The 17,500-nt window shown below is 41.8% G+C and overlaps 1 protein-coding gene and 1 long non-coding RNA gene across 2 annotated transcripts in view; one reads left to right on the forward strand and one right to left on the reverse strand.

Moving 5' to 3' along the window:
• Positions 1 to 3,152: 3,152 nt before the first annotated feature.
• On the reverse strand, positions 3,153 to 10,557 carry LOC119521710. Its single transcript, XR_005214405.1, has 3 exons — positions 8,662 to 10,557; positions 6,772 to 6,895; positions 3,153 to 3,550 (listed from the first exon to the last, which is right to left on the reverse strand). It is a non-coding gene; the product is annotated as an uncharacterized LOC119521710 (long non-coding RNA).
• Positions 10,062 to 17,500, forward strand: part of LOC119521670 (zinc finger protein 569) — a 90,565-nt gene continuing 83,126 nt past the window's right edge. The window contains exons 1-2 of the mRNA XM_037820217.1: positions 10,062 to 10,436; positions 11,722 to 11,883. The gene's annotated coding sequence lies outside the window, so the exon portion shown is untranslated. The remainder of the gene's footprint in view (positions 10,437 to 11,721; positions 11,884 to 17,500) is intronic.

A 17,500-nucleotide genomic window follows, 5' to 3' on the forward strand; every position in this document is an offset into this window, starting at 1 on the left:
AATCACATGAGTTTTCCCAGGTGAGACCAGCAGAGCTATTCATCTAAGTCCAGTCCAAATTTCCGTTATACATAAACTTAAACAGAGAAATGATAGTTTTCTAAACCACTGAGTTTTAAAGTGGCTATGCAGCAATAGATACTTTGTACCTAGAAGAAGGGAACCACCATTACAAAAAAAAATGAAATAATGTGGCATTGGTTTTGGGACTAGATGCTTGGCAAAAGATAGAAAAGTGGCAAAAATTGTGTTGACGAGGGCTGAAGGAGTGGTGATGAAACTGCTTTCAGAGACTGGAATGATATTGATAAAGGTTTTGTGGTAGAGAAAAATTGGCAAATTGTCATCTGCAGTAACTTGGAAGATATAAAATAAACTTAACCTGTAAATCTGGCTAAAAATATTTATAGGCAGAATGTTAAAGTGAGAATTGGCTTCTGTGCCACTTTGAATTATTATGTCACCCACAAAAGCCATGTTCTTTTAATCCAACCTTGTGAGTGCAGACCTACTGTGGATGGGATTTTTTGATTAGGTTGTTTCCATGGAGACGTGACCCACCCAACTGTGGGAGACACTTTTTATTGAATTATTTCCATGGAGATGTGGCCCTGACCATTCAGGATGAGTCTTGATTAGTTTACTGGAGTCCTTAAGAGAACTCATGGGCTGACACAGATCCAGACACTTGGAGATGCAAACAGAAAGATGTTTGGAGATGCTAAGCTAAAAGATGAAGCCTAGAGCTTGCCCCGGAGAAGCTAAGAGAGGACCCTCAGATGCTTAGAGAGAAATGCCCTGGGAGAACAAGGGAGGATGCACAGAGGCTGAGAGAGAGAGAAGGTAAGAGAGACAGAAGCCCAGAGACATTTTGGAGAAAGCCATGTTGAAACCAGAACTCAGGAGCAAAGGACCAGCAGATGCCAGTCACATACATTCCCAGCTGACAGAGGTGTTCTGGACACCACTGGCTTTTCTTCAATGAGTCCTCTTGTTGATGCCTTGGTCTGGACACTTTTATGGCCTTAGAACTGTAAATTTGTAACCTAATATATTCCCTTTATAAAAGCCAGTCAGTTTCTGATATTTTGCATAACAGCAGCTTTAGCAAACTGAAACAGCTTCTCTTGACACAGACAGGAAAAGAGATGGGCTAAAGAGAGAACTGATAAGTTCACAAGTGTATTTTAGAGGAAATGTAGACGTGCCAGGGCATGCAGGATTATCTTAGGTTAGTTGTCTTTTTCTTACTCCCTTGTTATTGTCTCTTTGAAATGTTCTTTTATTGTATGTTTTTTTTCTTTAATTATTTATTTTTTTATTTTTTTATTTTTCATACAGTTGATTAAAAAAAAAAAAGTTAAGAAAAAAATATGTAGTGCCCCCTTGAGGAGCCTGTGGAGAATGCAGGGGTATTGGCCTACCCCACCTCCATGGTTGCTAACATGACCACAGACATAGGGGACTGGTGGTTTGATGGGCTGAGCCCTCTACCACAGGATTTACCCTTGGGAAGACGGTTGCTGCAAAGGAGAGGCTAGGCCTCCCTATAATTGTGCCTAAGAGCCTCCTCCCGAATGCCTCTTTGTTGCTCAGATGTGGCCCTCTCTCTCTACCTAAGCCAACTTGAAAGGTGAAATCACTGCCCTCCCCTCTACGTGGGATCAGACACCCAGGGGAGTGAATCTCCCTGGCAACGTGGAATATGACTCCCGGGGAGGAATGTAGACCCGGCATCATGGGATGGAGAACATCTTCCTGAACAAAAGGGGGATGTGAAAGGAAATGAAATAAGCTTCAGTGGCAGAGAGATTCCAAAAGGAGCCGAGAGGTCACTCTGGTGGGCACTCTTATGCACAATTTAGACAACCCTTTTTAGGTTCTAAAGAATTGGGGTAGCTGGTGGTAGATACCTGAAACTATCAAACTACAACCCAGAACCCATGAATCTCGAAGACAATTGTATAAAAATGTAGCTTATGAGGGGTGACAATGGGATTGGGAAAGCCATAAGGACCACACTCCCCTTTGTCTAGTTTATGGATGGATGAGTAGAAAAATAGGGGAAGGAAACAAACAGACAGACAGACAAAGGCACTCAGTGTTCTTTTTTACTTTAATTGCTCTTTTTCACTTTAATTATTATTCTTGTTATTTTTGTGTGTGTGCTAATGAAGGTGCCAGGGATTGATTTAGGTGATGAATGTACAACTATGTAATGGTACTGTGAACAATCGAATGTACGATTTGTTTTGTATGACTGCGTGGTATGTGAATATATCTCAATAAAATGAAGATTAAAAAAAAAAAGAAAATGAATTCTTTTTCAAACTTTCATTTCTTCCAGTTAACAAAAGTAAGAAAAAGCATTAGAGTAAAGATCAGATAAGGAATGTGGTTCTAAGAAGATTCTTTATGACTTCAGAAAGATTTAAACCATCCAGATAAAAGAACTTCTAAGAATCTTAAAGTTGTGTTTCCATAGCACCCTAACATTCTGTCCAAATTAAAGAGAGGTCTGAGTAAAAAACAATTACAAATGTGGCTTTGTGAGTATGAGGTGAAAACTAATCAGATTCAGAGGAAACTGCTTTTAAGAGTGTTGTGCCAGCTTGGGTAGACTCACAAATCTCTGTAATTTCTCCTGTTTAATATCTTAGTGATCTGATTTATTGACCAAATCTCCATAAACTTCAATACTATAAGAGTTCAGTCAGAAAAGCACAACTACACACATACACAGATACTCACACATATATATTTTGCCAATGTATACCATTACTCCAAGTAGGATGGTCAGGCCCATCTGGATTAATGATTGCATCTATCCCTCCCTAAACCCCGGGAGATAGCCGAAGAGGTCCCACATAGAATCTGTGTATACACTTTGCAGCCAGTTGGCTTGCTGTTGGATTTTAGTCATCTCCTGTTCCACGTCTCTTGAGATATTAATCCACCTATAGCAGGAGGTGTTAGCAATAGTTCATATCCCTCCTTGTTGTGCTTGGAGGAAGTCTAAGGCAGTGTGATTATCAAACACTACTTTGGCTAGAGAATCTAATGATTTTTGCTGATCCTGAAGGGCTCATGCTGTGAACTCAGCAATATCAGCCAAGTTGGCTAACAGATAGTATATCATGTGTTCTCTGGTGTTTACTCCCAGCCAGGGCAATAATGATGTATCAAAAGAGATGAATCCAGAATCATAGACACCTCCCCACCAAACAAATCATGCTTTGATTTAGATAATAAATTGGAATGATGACTGAGCTATTTGTCAGTTGTATTTTATCGGGAGTTGTTACATCCTGACAGCTTCTTCAGGGGTGTGGAGAAGAATTTATCTTTGTGACAAGGTGTAATGAAGGACTTTTTTATGTTAGTTCAAATGTGAAGCAGGGAAAATCAGCTCTTTGAATGTCAATCCGAACTTGACAAAGAAGGGAGAGGGAGCAAGGGGTCAGATGGAAGATCTAGCAGTCGGTCAGGTTCCCTGCTGCCATGATGGCCTGGGTCAGCTGGATGAAGGTATTTTTCTTCCAGGTTTCTCCTGGCCAAATCTGTAAAGAACAGGAGGAGAGAGTAGTAATTAGTCCTAATAGGGCTGTTGTGCAAACAACCTTTTGTGAGAGACACTTTTCTCAGCCTATTTGCAGTAAACTTATCTTCTCCCTCTAAGGCCAACCAGGCTATCTGCCCCTTAACCTGAGCTATAACTTCACTTCTTTCACATCAATTTGAGTGCCTTACTCAATCTTCTGGACCACTTCCACCCCTTCCTGATAAATGGGAATTGTCAGGACTCCTCGAAGGTATCCCATGACCATTCCCAAAAGAGACTGGTTGCCCAACCAGGGGTAGGACTCGCTCACTAACCTCTAGTATGTATGTGTGTCAGGACACGCAGGTCTAGCTCACTGGATTGTTACCCCATGTGTGTTAAACACTTTAGGCCCGCTTTTGTCATCCCACCCCTCCTCCTGCTGGTCCTAACTGCCCACCATCCTGGGCATAGTGTGGAGGGTGGAATGGGGTAGAAAGCAGGATGATCCACTGACAATGGCTGAAAAGGAGAGTCCCAAATGCTATGTCCTTGGTCCCCCTTTTGGGGCTAATTGTCATCTTGTTGGGTATAAGGGTGGACATACAGCAAAACCTGAGTTCCTTGCCTACCCTCAACTTCTCCCTATGCTAGGAAGCAGGAAAAGGCCATATTACCCTTCTGGGGGAATTCCTGAGTTTAGCTTCTAGAGGACCTAGTCAGAGTATAAATGCTGAAGCTCTTTTTTTTCAGGCAGCCATTAAAGTTCTCCACAATGCCAACTGCTTGTGGGTGGTGGGTGATGTGGATGTTCCATCTAATTCCATGAGTCTGGGCCCATTGTTGAGTGTATTGTGTAGGAAAGTTAGATCTTTGGTCAGAGAAGATGCTGTCTGGGTACCACAAGGGGTAGCAGAGCTGACTTTCCAAGGTATCCTATGTATGTACCACATCCACATGCAAACTGGAAAGTCAAGGCCATAGCCTTAATAGGTGTCTACCACAACTGAGGCATAGGACACACCTTGGAATGGTGGGAGAGGGCCAATATAGTCCACTTGCTATAAATGGCCCAGTGAAGCCCGTCTGGGAATAACCCATAAATGACCTTTTTGGGCTTTGGCCTATAGTTGACATCTCTCACACAGGTAAATGGCAGATTGGGCTTCTTTTAACAAGAGAGGTACTCTGTGTTCCTGGGCCCATAATTTCACGGTGTTGGAATTTCCATGTCCAGTTCAGTGGTGGCTCCATTCAGCAGCAGAAGCAGCCATGGGAAATTCAGCTATTTCACGGATGTCATCTAGGTTTAGTTTATTATCCTCATCATCCACACAGGGCTCATCCTCTGACAAGAAGGGTCTCCAGCCTTCTTGGGTGTGAAAAGCATCTTGGGGCATCCTTCATTGGCTAGGTCATCCCAATGATGTTTATCATGATATGGGCCCTTGCCAGGTGCATCAACATGGGTAACACAGATGTTGTCTTTTTACATTGCCCATTGTTTTTTTTTTTTTTTTTTTTTTTTTTTTTTTTTTTTTTTTTTTTTTTAATCATCATTTTATTGAGATATATTCACATACCACGCAGTCATACAAAACAAATTGTACTTTCGATTGTTTACAGTACCATTACATAGTTGTACATTCATCACCTAAATCAATCCCTGACACCTTCATTAGCACACACACAAAAATAACAAGAATAATAATTAGAGTGAAAAAGAGCAATTGAAGTAAAAAAGAACACTGGGTACCTTTGTCAGTCTGTTTCCCTCCCCTACTTTTCTACACATCCATCCATAAACTAGACAAAGTGGTGTTTGGTCCTTATGGCTTTCCCAATCCCATTGTCACCCCTCATAAGCTACATTTTTATACAACTGTCTTCGAGATTCATGGGTTCTGGGTTGTAGTTTGATAGTTTCAGGTATCCACCACCAGCTACCCCAATTCTTTAGAACCTAAAAAGGGTTGTCTAAAGTGTGCATAAGAGTGCCCACCAGAGTGACCTCTCGGCTCCTTTTGGAATCTCTCTGCCACTGAAGCTTATTTCATTTCCTTTCACATCCCCCTTTTGGTCAAGAAGATGTTCTCCGTCCCACGGTGCCAGGTCTACATTCCTCCCTGGGAGTCATATTCCACGTTGCCAGGGAGATTCACTTCCCTGGGTGTCTGATCCCACGTAGGGGGGAGCATTGCCCATTGTTTTTAAGCGTCCCTTCCCCACAGCATGGAACCTTGTTCAGTCGTGTTCCCTCCATGAACTTGACCAGACTGCTAAGCCACTGGAGATGGCCCATGAGTCAGTAAACAGGTACAAAGGGATTCTTGGGTCTGAGTGTTCCAGGGTTAAGAAGACCACTCGCAGTTCAGCTCATTGGACACTTTTACCAGTGCCAAATGTGGTATGCAGTTTGCCTGAGACAAGAGAGACAGTGGCTACTGCCCGATGGACACCTGATGGCTCAACATGGCCAATCTATCAGTGAACCAATGCTGAGCATCTGGTGGGAATTCTTGAGTCAGAGTTCCCAAGATGCCAATGCAGGGAGTGAAGGGCCCTCATCTGATGTTGCAACAGGATTATGGCTGAGGGAGACCTTTGCTACTCGCTCACGTGAGTATGGCACTCCCTGGGGGCCCCAGGTGAGTGCAATCTTGAATATACCACTTTTATTTAATGACATTCTGTTGTTGGGCACCATCTGGGTGTGTGTTTTGATTACCCAGGAACCAGGACATGATGAACATTTTTGGCCTCAGGAGGACCTGAGAACTCTCTGTGATCCTTTCCATTTCCACCACAACCCAACAGCATGCCAGAAGTTGCCTCTCAAAGAGGAAGTAGTGCTGGGCTGCATCTGGGAACTTCTTGATCCCAAAACCCAGGGAACTGTAAATTACTGTTACTCCCTTCGTCTGCCAGGGGGACCGGTCAGTGTGGGTCCAGGTGGCAGAAACATATAGCTCAAATGGAGATCCAGGCTCTAAAGATCCCAGAGGGAGGGCAGTGAAATGGTCACTTTGCTTCCTGCAAGGCCTGCTCTCCACTGCTTCCCAGTAGAAAGTACTTGTTTTCCATGTCACCCAATAATAGGGGTGCCAGAAGAATAACAAGTTGAGGAATATACTAGTTCCAGTATGCAAATAGCACAATATCTGGACCACAGATGCCAAAGGGGGCACTTCTGCATTTAAGCCCTGATAGTTCTGTCATGTTCCACTCACCTTTTTTACTGGCCACACTGGGCTATTACAGGCAGAGATAGCTGATTGGATGGTGCCCGCAGATAGAAGGTCCTTTATGATGAATTCATAACATCCTTTTCCCCACCAGGGTGGTGTATTGCTGCTGTTAGACAATGTAGAGAGAAGATGGGAGCACTGGTGGTTTGCGGTCTGTCATTTATCCAACCATGATGGCCAAACATTGTTGGATGTGGGAGCATATCCCTGCAGTCACCGCTGGGATGTGCAGCAGTGCAGAATAAATTTCTATAATGCATTACCCAGAGGGAAACATGACCACAGGGGAATCTGAGGTGCCAAAGGGACCAACCCACAAGGTAGCAGTAACTTCTGATCTCCATATCCATGTAGAATGTTCAAAACCTTCCAATGCTATTAGTCACCCTCTCCCCTCTATTTCTCCTGGAATGATGGTGATCCGGGTGCCTGTATCTGAAAGTGCCATAAAGGTTTTTTCACTGCCCCTAAATTGTACACACACTAGAGCACATGGCCTTTGATTCCTGGGGGGAGATTGGGGCCCTTGGCCCCACTCCGAGGACATTTTCAATTCAATCAAGTCTGGGTCAAGAGGTCCCTCCCAGGGGCCAGATTCCTCAGTTGGGGGCAAAGGGAGAGGTGGGAGATCTTCAGGAACCTCAACCTCTTCTACTGCCTTTATTTGGGGATTGTGGGTTGGAGATCAGGAAAGATTGTCCCTTTCGAGCCCATGGCCCTCCTTCTAGTTTATATTTTTCCCAAAGTTTTCCATTAGAGATCCCATCTATGGTGTCATTTGGGACTCCTTGCTCTAACAGCCACAAGAACATAGCTCAGTGAGTGGGGACCCTGAGAGGAAGGGGCTTAAAATGGGAACCTCTACCCCAGCATGGAGGGTATGATAAGCCTACTCAAATGCATCTCCCAGTGGAAGCCCTGGAGTGAGGAAGAGAACAAGCTTGTCACCCTACTCAGAAGGCCGCTTTCTCATAAAATCATCAATGTCCTTCCACAAAAAGGGAATCTGATGAGGGGCTAAATCCCTCCTGTGGGGGTGGACCATCCATGTGCCATAGAGTGCCTGCAGCTACACCATCAGCTGCACCCTCCCCACACCTCACCTCCTCTTACCTTAATTCCAACTGACTAAAAGTTTGTAAGAGGATGGGGTTGGAAGTAAGGCAGCCAAGATTCCTCTATTCAGCCTGGTTGATCATGGTGGTAGTGATGCCCTCATCATAAAGTTGGGACAGCCACAAAAAGAGATCCTTTCCAGGCTTCTGTCCATATCTATCTTTCATATCCCATATCTCTTTTTCTATAAAAGCTTTCTCATCTTCAGCTGAGCTGAATAATGACCAGCCTCAACCTATGCTAACATCAAGATCAGTCTGGGCGGCCTGGGTGCAGTACACCTGGTTCCAGAATGAGAACAAAGGTAAGTAGCCATGAGCCAGGGGAGTGTACACTGGTGCCGTGGAAGCCCCAATCTCACTGATCTCAGCATGGAACCAGCTAGCCAATTCCCTGGTATTCATAGGGGGGATTCTCAAAGTCCCATTTATTGCTGTCACCTTCCCAGAGGACAGAGACAGCTTGTCCTAGGTCCCCCAGCTGTGGGTCAGTATCTCTACCCAGGCTGGTAAGGTGGGGGTGACCCCTCAGTTTAGTTCACAAGGCCATGAGTCCTGTGTTGCCTAAGACTCTCCTGTACAAAAGAAATGCAAGAGCAATGAAAAGAAAGGCCAAAAAATCAACCCACTTCATACTTCCCTGTGCACCATGCTCGCTGTGCCAAAATCTGTGGAGCAAGTTGCTATAAGGTGTGTCATGGGAACATGAGCTCAGTCACAACAAAAACTTTTAGCAAATGATCACTTTATTACTCACATAGCACAAAGAGTCCAAAAGAGCAGGGGAAGAGATCCCATTCTGGCTGGTCTCTCGGGGAGGCCAAACTGCCCAGGTCAGTTTTGGTATATGGTAGTTCTCCACACCTCACTTCGTGTTGGACAGGAGAGACTCTGTGCTGTTTGAGGGTTGAATATGATAAATAAAATCTAGTAGGCCAAATATGGAGGTGTTCATGCGAAGACCCACATCAACAAATCAAAAACCTAAGTTTTTATTTCTTGTAAATGCCCAGCTTGCCCAGAAAACCAGATTTAAATATAGCCAATCAGTTATTGTCAGCTAACTTCCTCATTCTTATGCCATCTAACGTCCTCATTCCTATGCCACATAACTTCCTCATTCCTTAGCAACTACCTGCACAAACCATATTAGGAAACATAGTCTGCATTAACAAATAAAAATTCTCTCCCAGTGTTCTGGCTTATTCTGCCTGTAACAATCCATTACACTCCTTGTTCATTGGAACTCCTCTCTACCTCATGGCAATTGGAGTCTCCGCATTTCATAAATTGAGTCAACTACACTCTCTGAGATCTAACCAAAATTTGCTGGTTTTAATTTTAACAGGTATTTACACATTCCAGGGGGAGGGGGCCTTGCCACTCAGCAAAAAGCATATATCAAGCAACCTTTGTGCAGAGTTCCCATCCTGATACGCAACTGGGGCTTATTCCTGGTTTTGAATTCAAGGAGGTCAAGCCATTCCATTAGACTGATGTCTCTCCCAGGCTGCAAAATGGAAACATATCGAAACTTGTGCACACAATAGAAAGGAGGGAGTTAGGTGAGGGCTGGGAGAGGGCCACTGAAGCGCTGTCACTGACTTTCCGGCACAAAGACACGGAAAAGTTAAGTAACTAGTCCTTCACATCAAGACCAAAAAACACTTTTCACAGTCATAATCGAGGAGTCCAGAAACAAATAATCCAAGCACACTGTATCTGAAAAAGCCGCAGCGTCAGAGTCGTCACAAGAACACACAACGCGACCATGGCCACACAAACGGTAGCAAATTTTCTCACGACCTCAAAAGTCACTGGATTTAGAGTCTCTCCACCCCAAGGGACTCCCGACCCAAAATTCCATGTAGAAGTCTCCCACACGGTCACACAACGCCGTTCTTTCCTTTTCTGAGGGCTGTCTGGAGCCATACGTTGGGGCTGGCACTGTCCATTCCGCCACGGGACCCTGATCTTTCCTTACTTCACGCCGCTGAAGCCCAGTCCCGGGCACAACCTGACTCAGACGGAACTACTGCTTCTAAGTGGTGCTTTCTTCACGGAACAGGGGTCTCAGGGACCGCGAAGCTCCAGCCTACCGCGAGGAGGAAGCACCTTGTAGTAAGAAATAGGCTTCAGCCGCGGAGGCCTCTGGGAAATGTGGTCCAGAGCAGGAAAGCAAAGGGCCTATTCACATTCTTCTCAGCACCAAGTTGCACTCCCAGGCTCTGCGTGCCGGACTGAAGAGAGGGCGCTCAAGCAGGATCTTAAGCTGAGCCCCTTGGCGCGTCTGGACGCACTTAAACACCACTGGTGACTGTTTTCCCTAGTTGCAAGCAAGAAGGCCAGCTCCGTCCTGGTGAACCGCGGGGCACTTGGGGAAGTGTTGTCCATCGTCTAACGGACCGGGGCTCGGATTGCTGTCAGCCCCAGTCTGCACTGACCTCAGTGGCGCTCCTCCCTTAGCCGAAACTGGTCGTTCCACTTGGGCTGTGTTATGTGGAATCGGGACCTGTGTCCACGGGCTCGGTGGTGAGTCCTTGGGAAGCCGCTAGCTTTGAGACCCGGACCCTTTGTGCGGGGTTGGCACTGCCAAGCCGGTGCCAGTGTTGTTGGAGGAGAACGCCAGGTGACTTGTATCCACGTCGGTAGCTCCCTGAGGCCGTGGGAGTGGTGTGTGAGTGACAGTGAGCGTGTTGCCATGGTGTGGCGTGCTGTGACTGTATTTGCCAAACATAGCTGTGACATGTGGCCGTGAGATCGTGTATGTGAGCGTATTTTGTGGATGCGCTTTTCCTTTTTGAAGTTTCAATATGAACATGGGTCATTGTGCATGATTATGGGAGCGTTGAGTGAATGATAAACTCTGTGAATGGAAGGTGGAGTAGAGCATGGTTATGAGGGTCGATTGCGGAAGTGCATCAGTGTTGCATTTCTTCGGTTATGGTATTGAAAATATGTTCCTTTATGAGACATCAATAACCCGAACACGTTATTTTAAGATTAATTTTTAATTTTTATTTGAGGGGATTAGCTACGTGGTTTTGCATGCATACTAAAATAATCATGCTTCTTGCCCCTCTCCATCACAAAATACAGGGAAGATCAAAGAAAACAAAGATCATTCATAATTCTAACAGCCATGTAACCATTGTCAAAATTTTACTTCCCATCTTTTCCCCCCTTCCTCTGCGAATATATATGCATGATTCATCTATTCTTATATATATGCACTTAATGACTTCAAAAGACACCATACTTACTGTTCTATAATCTACGTTTCTCAGGTAACAATAAACCATTCATATTTTTACATTTAGATAATTACATCTCTGTCATTATTTTAAAGTTTTTCATACGATATCTTTAATGCATTTACCTCTGTTGTGGGGTAATTTGACTCTTTCCAACTTCTTTCCATTATAAACAATGTGTTTATCTGCCACTGTTTGACACATGCTATAATGTGCTTTTCTAAATTTTGGGGGGTGGGGGGCTAGAAAGTGGAAATGATGGGTCAAAATATATGCCCTTATTAAAGGCTCCCTGAATCTGTCCAACTTTTCTCCTGTAAGGTTTCATTAATTTACAGTGTTATTGGCATAGTATAAGACTGTCTATAACCTTATACTCATGATAATAATGGAAATAATAAATATTAGTAATCTATAACTTAAGAGGTATAAAATAATTTATTTTAATTTGCAGTTGTTTGCTTAAAACTGATGTCAAACATTTTTATAGTTTGTGAATTATCTGTTGATATAATTTCCCTATATTTCTAAAGTAGTGTTTTATTTTCAAATTTATTTTTCAGAGTTCTTCACGTATTAAGGATTCATTCATTGATCCATTCACCATTTATTGAACACTGTGCAACAGGCACAATTCTAGTTGCTTGGCATATAGTAGTGAACAAAAGAGACTGACTCCCTGCTACCATGGTACTTACGTTATTGTGGGTCAGATAACAAACAAGGTAAGTAAGTAAGATCTAAAGTATATTAGAAAGTGGAAAATACTAAGGAGAAAAAGTAAAGCAGGAGGATATATAGGATTGGGGATGAGAGTAGGAATTTTTGATTGGGTAGCCAGGAATGGCATCCTGAAAAGGTAGCGGTAAAGATATGAAGGAAGTAAAGGAGCTATCCATGTGTATGGGTGAAGAAAGTTTTTTTAGGTAAAAGGCCTTAAAGGAGTAATGTGCCTATTAAAGTGAAGAGCTTGGGGTGACTGAAATAGAGTAAATGACCAGGGTGGGGGCAGAAAGGAATAGTGGGAGATGAGCTAAGAGAGGTATTTGGGAGGCCAGGGGTGTTGAGGGCAGATCAGGGTGGGCCTTGTGAACTAAAGATTTTGGCTTTTACTTTAAGCAAGATGGAAAGTTGCTGGACAGTTTCGAGCAACAGAGGGATAGTATTATCTTCTTACATTTTAATAGGATTGCTTTGGCTGCTCTGATGAGAATGGACAGGAGAAGAGGAAGGGGGTAAGGGGGTGGCAGAGCAGATGCACATAAGAACAGAAGCAGAGAAATTAGAAAATTATTGCAGTAATCTAGGGAAAAGATTTTGGTGACATAAACCAGAATATTAACAATGCCAAGAAGTAGTCATGTATTGAATATCATTTGAAGGAAGAGCTGACATGATTTGTTAACAGAATAGTTGTAGAGTGTGAGTGTGAAAAGATGAGACAATATTTTTTGTCTAAGCAACTTGAAGAATGGAGTTGTCATTATCTGAGAAGGAAAAGAATGTAGGAAAATCTGACTCAGCAAAAGGGAATAGTCAGATTTCAATTTGGAATATGTGAAGTGTGAGATTCCCATTGGATAGTCAAGTGGAGACACCAAGTCAACAGTGAGGTATATGAATTTGAAGTTCAGAAGAGAGATCTGGGCTGGAGACATACATTTGGGAATTATCAACATATAGATAGCAATTAAAGCCACAAGTCTGAATGAAATCACTTAGCTGAGAGGGTCAAGATAGAAAAAGAGAGAGGAAAGACTGAACTCTAGGTCACTCCAACTTTAAAAAGTCTAGTAAATGAGGAGAAACCAACAAAAGAGACTGAAAAGTTAGCTAGAAAGATTGGAGGAAAACTAGGTGGGTGTGGTAGCTTGGAAGCCAAGGGAAGAATGTGTTTTAATGAGAATTGTGTCAGAGGCTGCTGATAGGCCAAGTAAAATGAGGGCTAAGAAAGGGACATTGAATTTATCAATATGAAAGTCACTGGTGACCCTGAAGAGCAGTTTCAGTGATGCACGGGGCCAAAGAGAAAGCTGGACAAGAAAAATTATAGATAGCAAGTATAGACAACTCTTTAAGAAGTTTTGGTGATCTAAATGGAAGGGGTGAAATGGAGCCATAAATGGAGTTAAGAGTTATGCAATCACGCTGGTAATATACTGATTGAAAGAAACTTGATGATGCAAGAGAGAAAGGGGAGAATTACTATAGATATGTCCATATGTAAGTAGCCAAAATAAATAGGATCTAATGTACAAATGGCAGAGTTGGCCTTAGCTTGGAGTATTACCACAGTAGTAACAGGAGAGATATGGGTAGATAGGCAGATATGTTGGTGAGAGCTTGTGAATATTCTCTTCTGATTGCTTCAACTTTATAGTAAAAATAGGCCACAAGAAAGTCAGCTGAGATTGAGGTTAGTGGAAGAGGTGTTGGGAGTTTGAGGAGAGAGGAAAAGAATTTTCAAATGATCACTTAGGAGAGCGGGACAGAAAATACAGTAGTGAAGTATGGTATAATTTCCAGGCAGCATTGAAAACCCACTTGATGTTAGTGTTCAAGAATTTAAAGCAAGCGCAGTCAGGGTGGCTATATGATTTCTTGCTGCCAGGTTCATCTTCTGCACAGCTGCAGCCACAGACAGTATGGAAGAAGGGTTGGTTTTAATCACTGTTGGTTTCACCAAGCAAGTGGTAATTATATGAGACAGAAGCATGGAAATCTTAAGTTTGCAAGGATTAATTGTATTGATGGACCACGAATTTTAGGCCACATAACTAGAAAAGTGAGGATAGTAAAACAGTGAGGAAGAGTGAGAAATTGGTAGACTCTAGAAATTGAAGTTCCCGATGTGGAAATTGAGATACTTGTGGAGTTGAGATACTAGAGGAAGCAGAGTGGAGAGACAGGATGGTTTTTTTTCCCTTTGGTTGTCAGATGTTTTTAAATGCGAACAATCCCTTTTCCTATCACCAGACTGGTTTTAGCAAACAAGGATGGTTATTAGCTAATTCCATTATTTTAGTAGAGGTTACAAAATGGTGCTATTCTGTCATTACTTCTTCACTTACTAGCTGGAATATTTTCCTAAAGAAAAAGTTCCCCTGATCAAAATTTCCCTCATTTCATTACTCTCAGGTACAGTTTATACAAGAAAGGCAGAATATATTGATTCCCTTTATAGATTTTCAGGCTATTGAATTGATTCCCTTACATCTCCCAGTGAGCAGGAATTTGTTGTTCTTATTTCCATTATAAACTCATGGATTTTAACATATTTGATGTGTTTCAAACCATTGCAGTTATTTTCTTTTTAAAGCTAAATCGTCCCATCTCTGGGCATTTCCAGAATATAACTTCTGAATCCTTTTCACACGTCCCTAGTAGTCTTTGAGAAAGGGTCCTCCAATTTCTGCTATGATAGGATATTCTAGAATCGTTTTGAACAATTCCTGTCCTAGGCATGGAATCATTCATTTCTGAATGATGCCTTCCTTCCTTTTAGTTGGAAATGGTTTTTTTGATTCCACAATCCCAGTGCTTATTGCCACTGGCATGGTCATGCTTTCTAGGCTTTTTTCTGTGGACAGAGCTAGGAAATATATTCTTTTTATTTTTTAATAGCCTTATCAAGATATCATTCATATACCGTACAATTTAGACATTTATACAATTCACTGTTTTTTGTTTTTAAAGTATGTTCACAAGGTTATGCAGCAAGTATGGTAACCATTATGCTAACATAATCTAATTTGAGAGCATTTTTGTTCTCGCTAAAAGAAACCCTTTACCCATTAGCAGACATTCCCCATTTCTTCCTCCCCCTTGCCCATCTTAAGCAACCATTAATCTGCTGGCTATCTATAAGTGTGCCATTCTGGACATTTCATATAAATGGAATCATCCAGTGTGGTCTTATGAGTCTGGCTTCTATCACATACCATAATGTTTTCAAGGGTCATTCATTTGTAGCATGAATCAGAACTTCAAACTTTTTTATGGCGGAATGATATTTCATTGTGTGTATATAGCACATTTTGTTTATCCATCATCTGTTGGTAGACACTTGGGTGGTTTCCCTCTTTTGGCAATCATGAATAATGCTGCTGTGAAGATCAGTGTACAAGTATCTGAGTTCCTGCCTTTTGTTTTTTTGAGTATATATCTAGAAATAGAATTGCTGGGTCATATGGCAATTCTGTTTAACTTTTTGAGAACTGTCAAACTTTTCCACTTTACATTCCCACTGGTGGTGCATGAGTGTTGCAATTACTTAACATCCTTGCCAACACTTATTTTCCATTTTTTAATAATGGCCATCATCGTGGGTGTGAAGTGGTACCTCACTGTGGTTTTGATATGCTTTTCCCTAATGACTAATGATGTTGAGCATCTTTTCATGTGTATATTAGCCATTTGTAGATCTTTTGAGACATTTCTATTCAAGTCCGTTGCCCTTTTTAAAATTGGGTTGTGTCTTTTTGTTGTTGAGTTGTAGGAGTTCTTTATATATTCTGGATATTAAACTCTTATCAGATATGATTTCCAAATATTTTCTCCCATTCTGTACATTGTCTTTTCATTTTCTTAATAATGTCCTTTGATGCCCAAAAGTCATAGATCTTGTTGGTATATAGGATTGTTCAAGTCTTCTATTTACTTATTGCCTTTCTGTCAAGATGTTCTGTCCATTGTTGAGAGTGTTTATATTGAAGTCTCCAACTATTATCTTAGGACTGTCTGTTTCTTCCTTCAAGTCTGTCAGTATTTGCTTCATAGATTTTAGGGCTCTGTTCTTAGGTGTGTATACGTCTATAATTATTATATATTCTTGAAGAATTGACCCTTTTAGCAATATGGAATGTTCTTTGTCTCTGTTAACAGTTTTTTGCTTAAAGTGTATTTTTTTCTTGAATTGTATAGCCATCCAAGCTCTCTTTTTTTCCCTTGAAATTTTATTGAGATACAGTCACATACCATACAATAATCCAAAATATACAATCATTTGTTCACAGTATCATCATATAGTTGTGCATTCATCACCAAAATAAATTCTTGAACATTTTCATTACTACAAAAGAAGTAATAACAATAAAAATGACAATAAGAATAAAAATAAAAGTAAAGAAGAACACCCAAAACAACGCTCCCCCATTAGTCCTTTACTTTTTTGTCCCCATTTTTCCACCCATTGTCCATACACTGGATAAAGGGAGTGTGAGCTACAAGGTTTTCACAGTCACATGGTCACACTGTATAAGCTATATAGTTGTACAATCATCTTTAAGGATCAAGGATACTAGGTTGCAGTTTCAGGATTCCCTTCTAGCTATTCTAATACACTAAAAACTACAAAGGTATATTTATATCCCTTTATATAAGAATTAACTCCAGAATGACCTCTCAACTCCATTTGAAATCTCTCAGCCACTGAAACTTTATTTTGTTTAATTTCTCTTCCCTCTTTTGATCAAGAAGGCTTTCTGAGTCCCACAATGCTGGGTCCAGACTCATTCCCAGGAGTCATGTCCCACATTGCCAGGGAGATATATATCCCTGGGAGCCATGACCCACGTAGGGGAGAGGGTAGCGAATCCACCTTCTGAGTTGGCTGAGAGAGAGAGGCCACATCTGTGCAACAAAAGAGATTCTCTGGGAGTGACTCTTAGGCACAACTGTAAGTAGGCTTAGCCTCTCCCTTGCAGGCTTCATAAGGGCAAGCCCCAAGATTGAGGGCTCAGCCTACTAGATTGGTAGTCCCCAATGTTTGCGAGAATATAAGGAATTCCCCAGGTGGGTAAGTTTAATATTTCCACATTTTTCCCCAGTCCCTCAAGAGGGCTTTTAAAATATGTTCTTATTCTTTGCCCAAATAACACTGGGATTTATCAGAGCTTCACACTACCCTGTATAAACAAACCAGATCTCACTCCTTATTCAAGGTTCCATGTAATTATGGTATTTGAATAAACTGACCATACAAATTAAATTATACAGCATGCTACAGAAAAGAAAGACTTTCCATAAAATAAACACCTTTTCCTTTGGTCTCACACAGAAATTGAAGTTTTAAAACACAGTCAATTTCATCCTTTACCCGTTAGTCTGATTTACCTTAGTCCTAACCAAGGTCATTTCATTCATATCTCTAATTGAACTCTGATCTCTTTCTCAGCTTCTTTAACATTGGCTATATGGGATACTGTTGACATTCATAGCTACCAACTCTAGCTCTGAGTCTCAGGTGTTACACAGATTCCCAAAGTTCCAGGGACTGACCAGGTTTTACACAAGAGCTCACCCAGCTTTCTTTTGGTCACTATTTGCATAAATATTTTTTCC

Source organism: Choloepus didactylus, chromosome 27 (genome assembly GCF_015220235.1).
Source record: "Choloepus didactylus isolate mChoDid1 chromosome 27, mChoDid1.pri, whole genome shotgun sequence".
NCBI classification, from domain to species: Eukaryota; Metazoa; Chordata; class Mammalia; order Pilosa; family Megalonychidae; genus Choloepus; species Choloepus didactylus.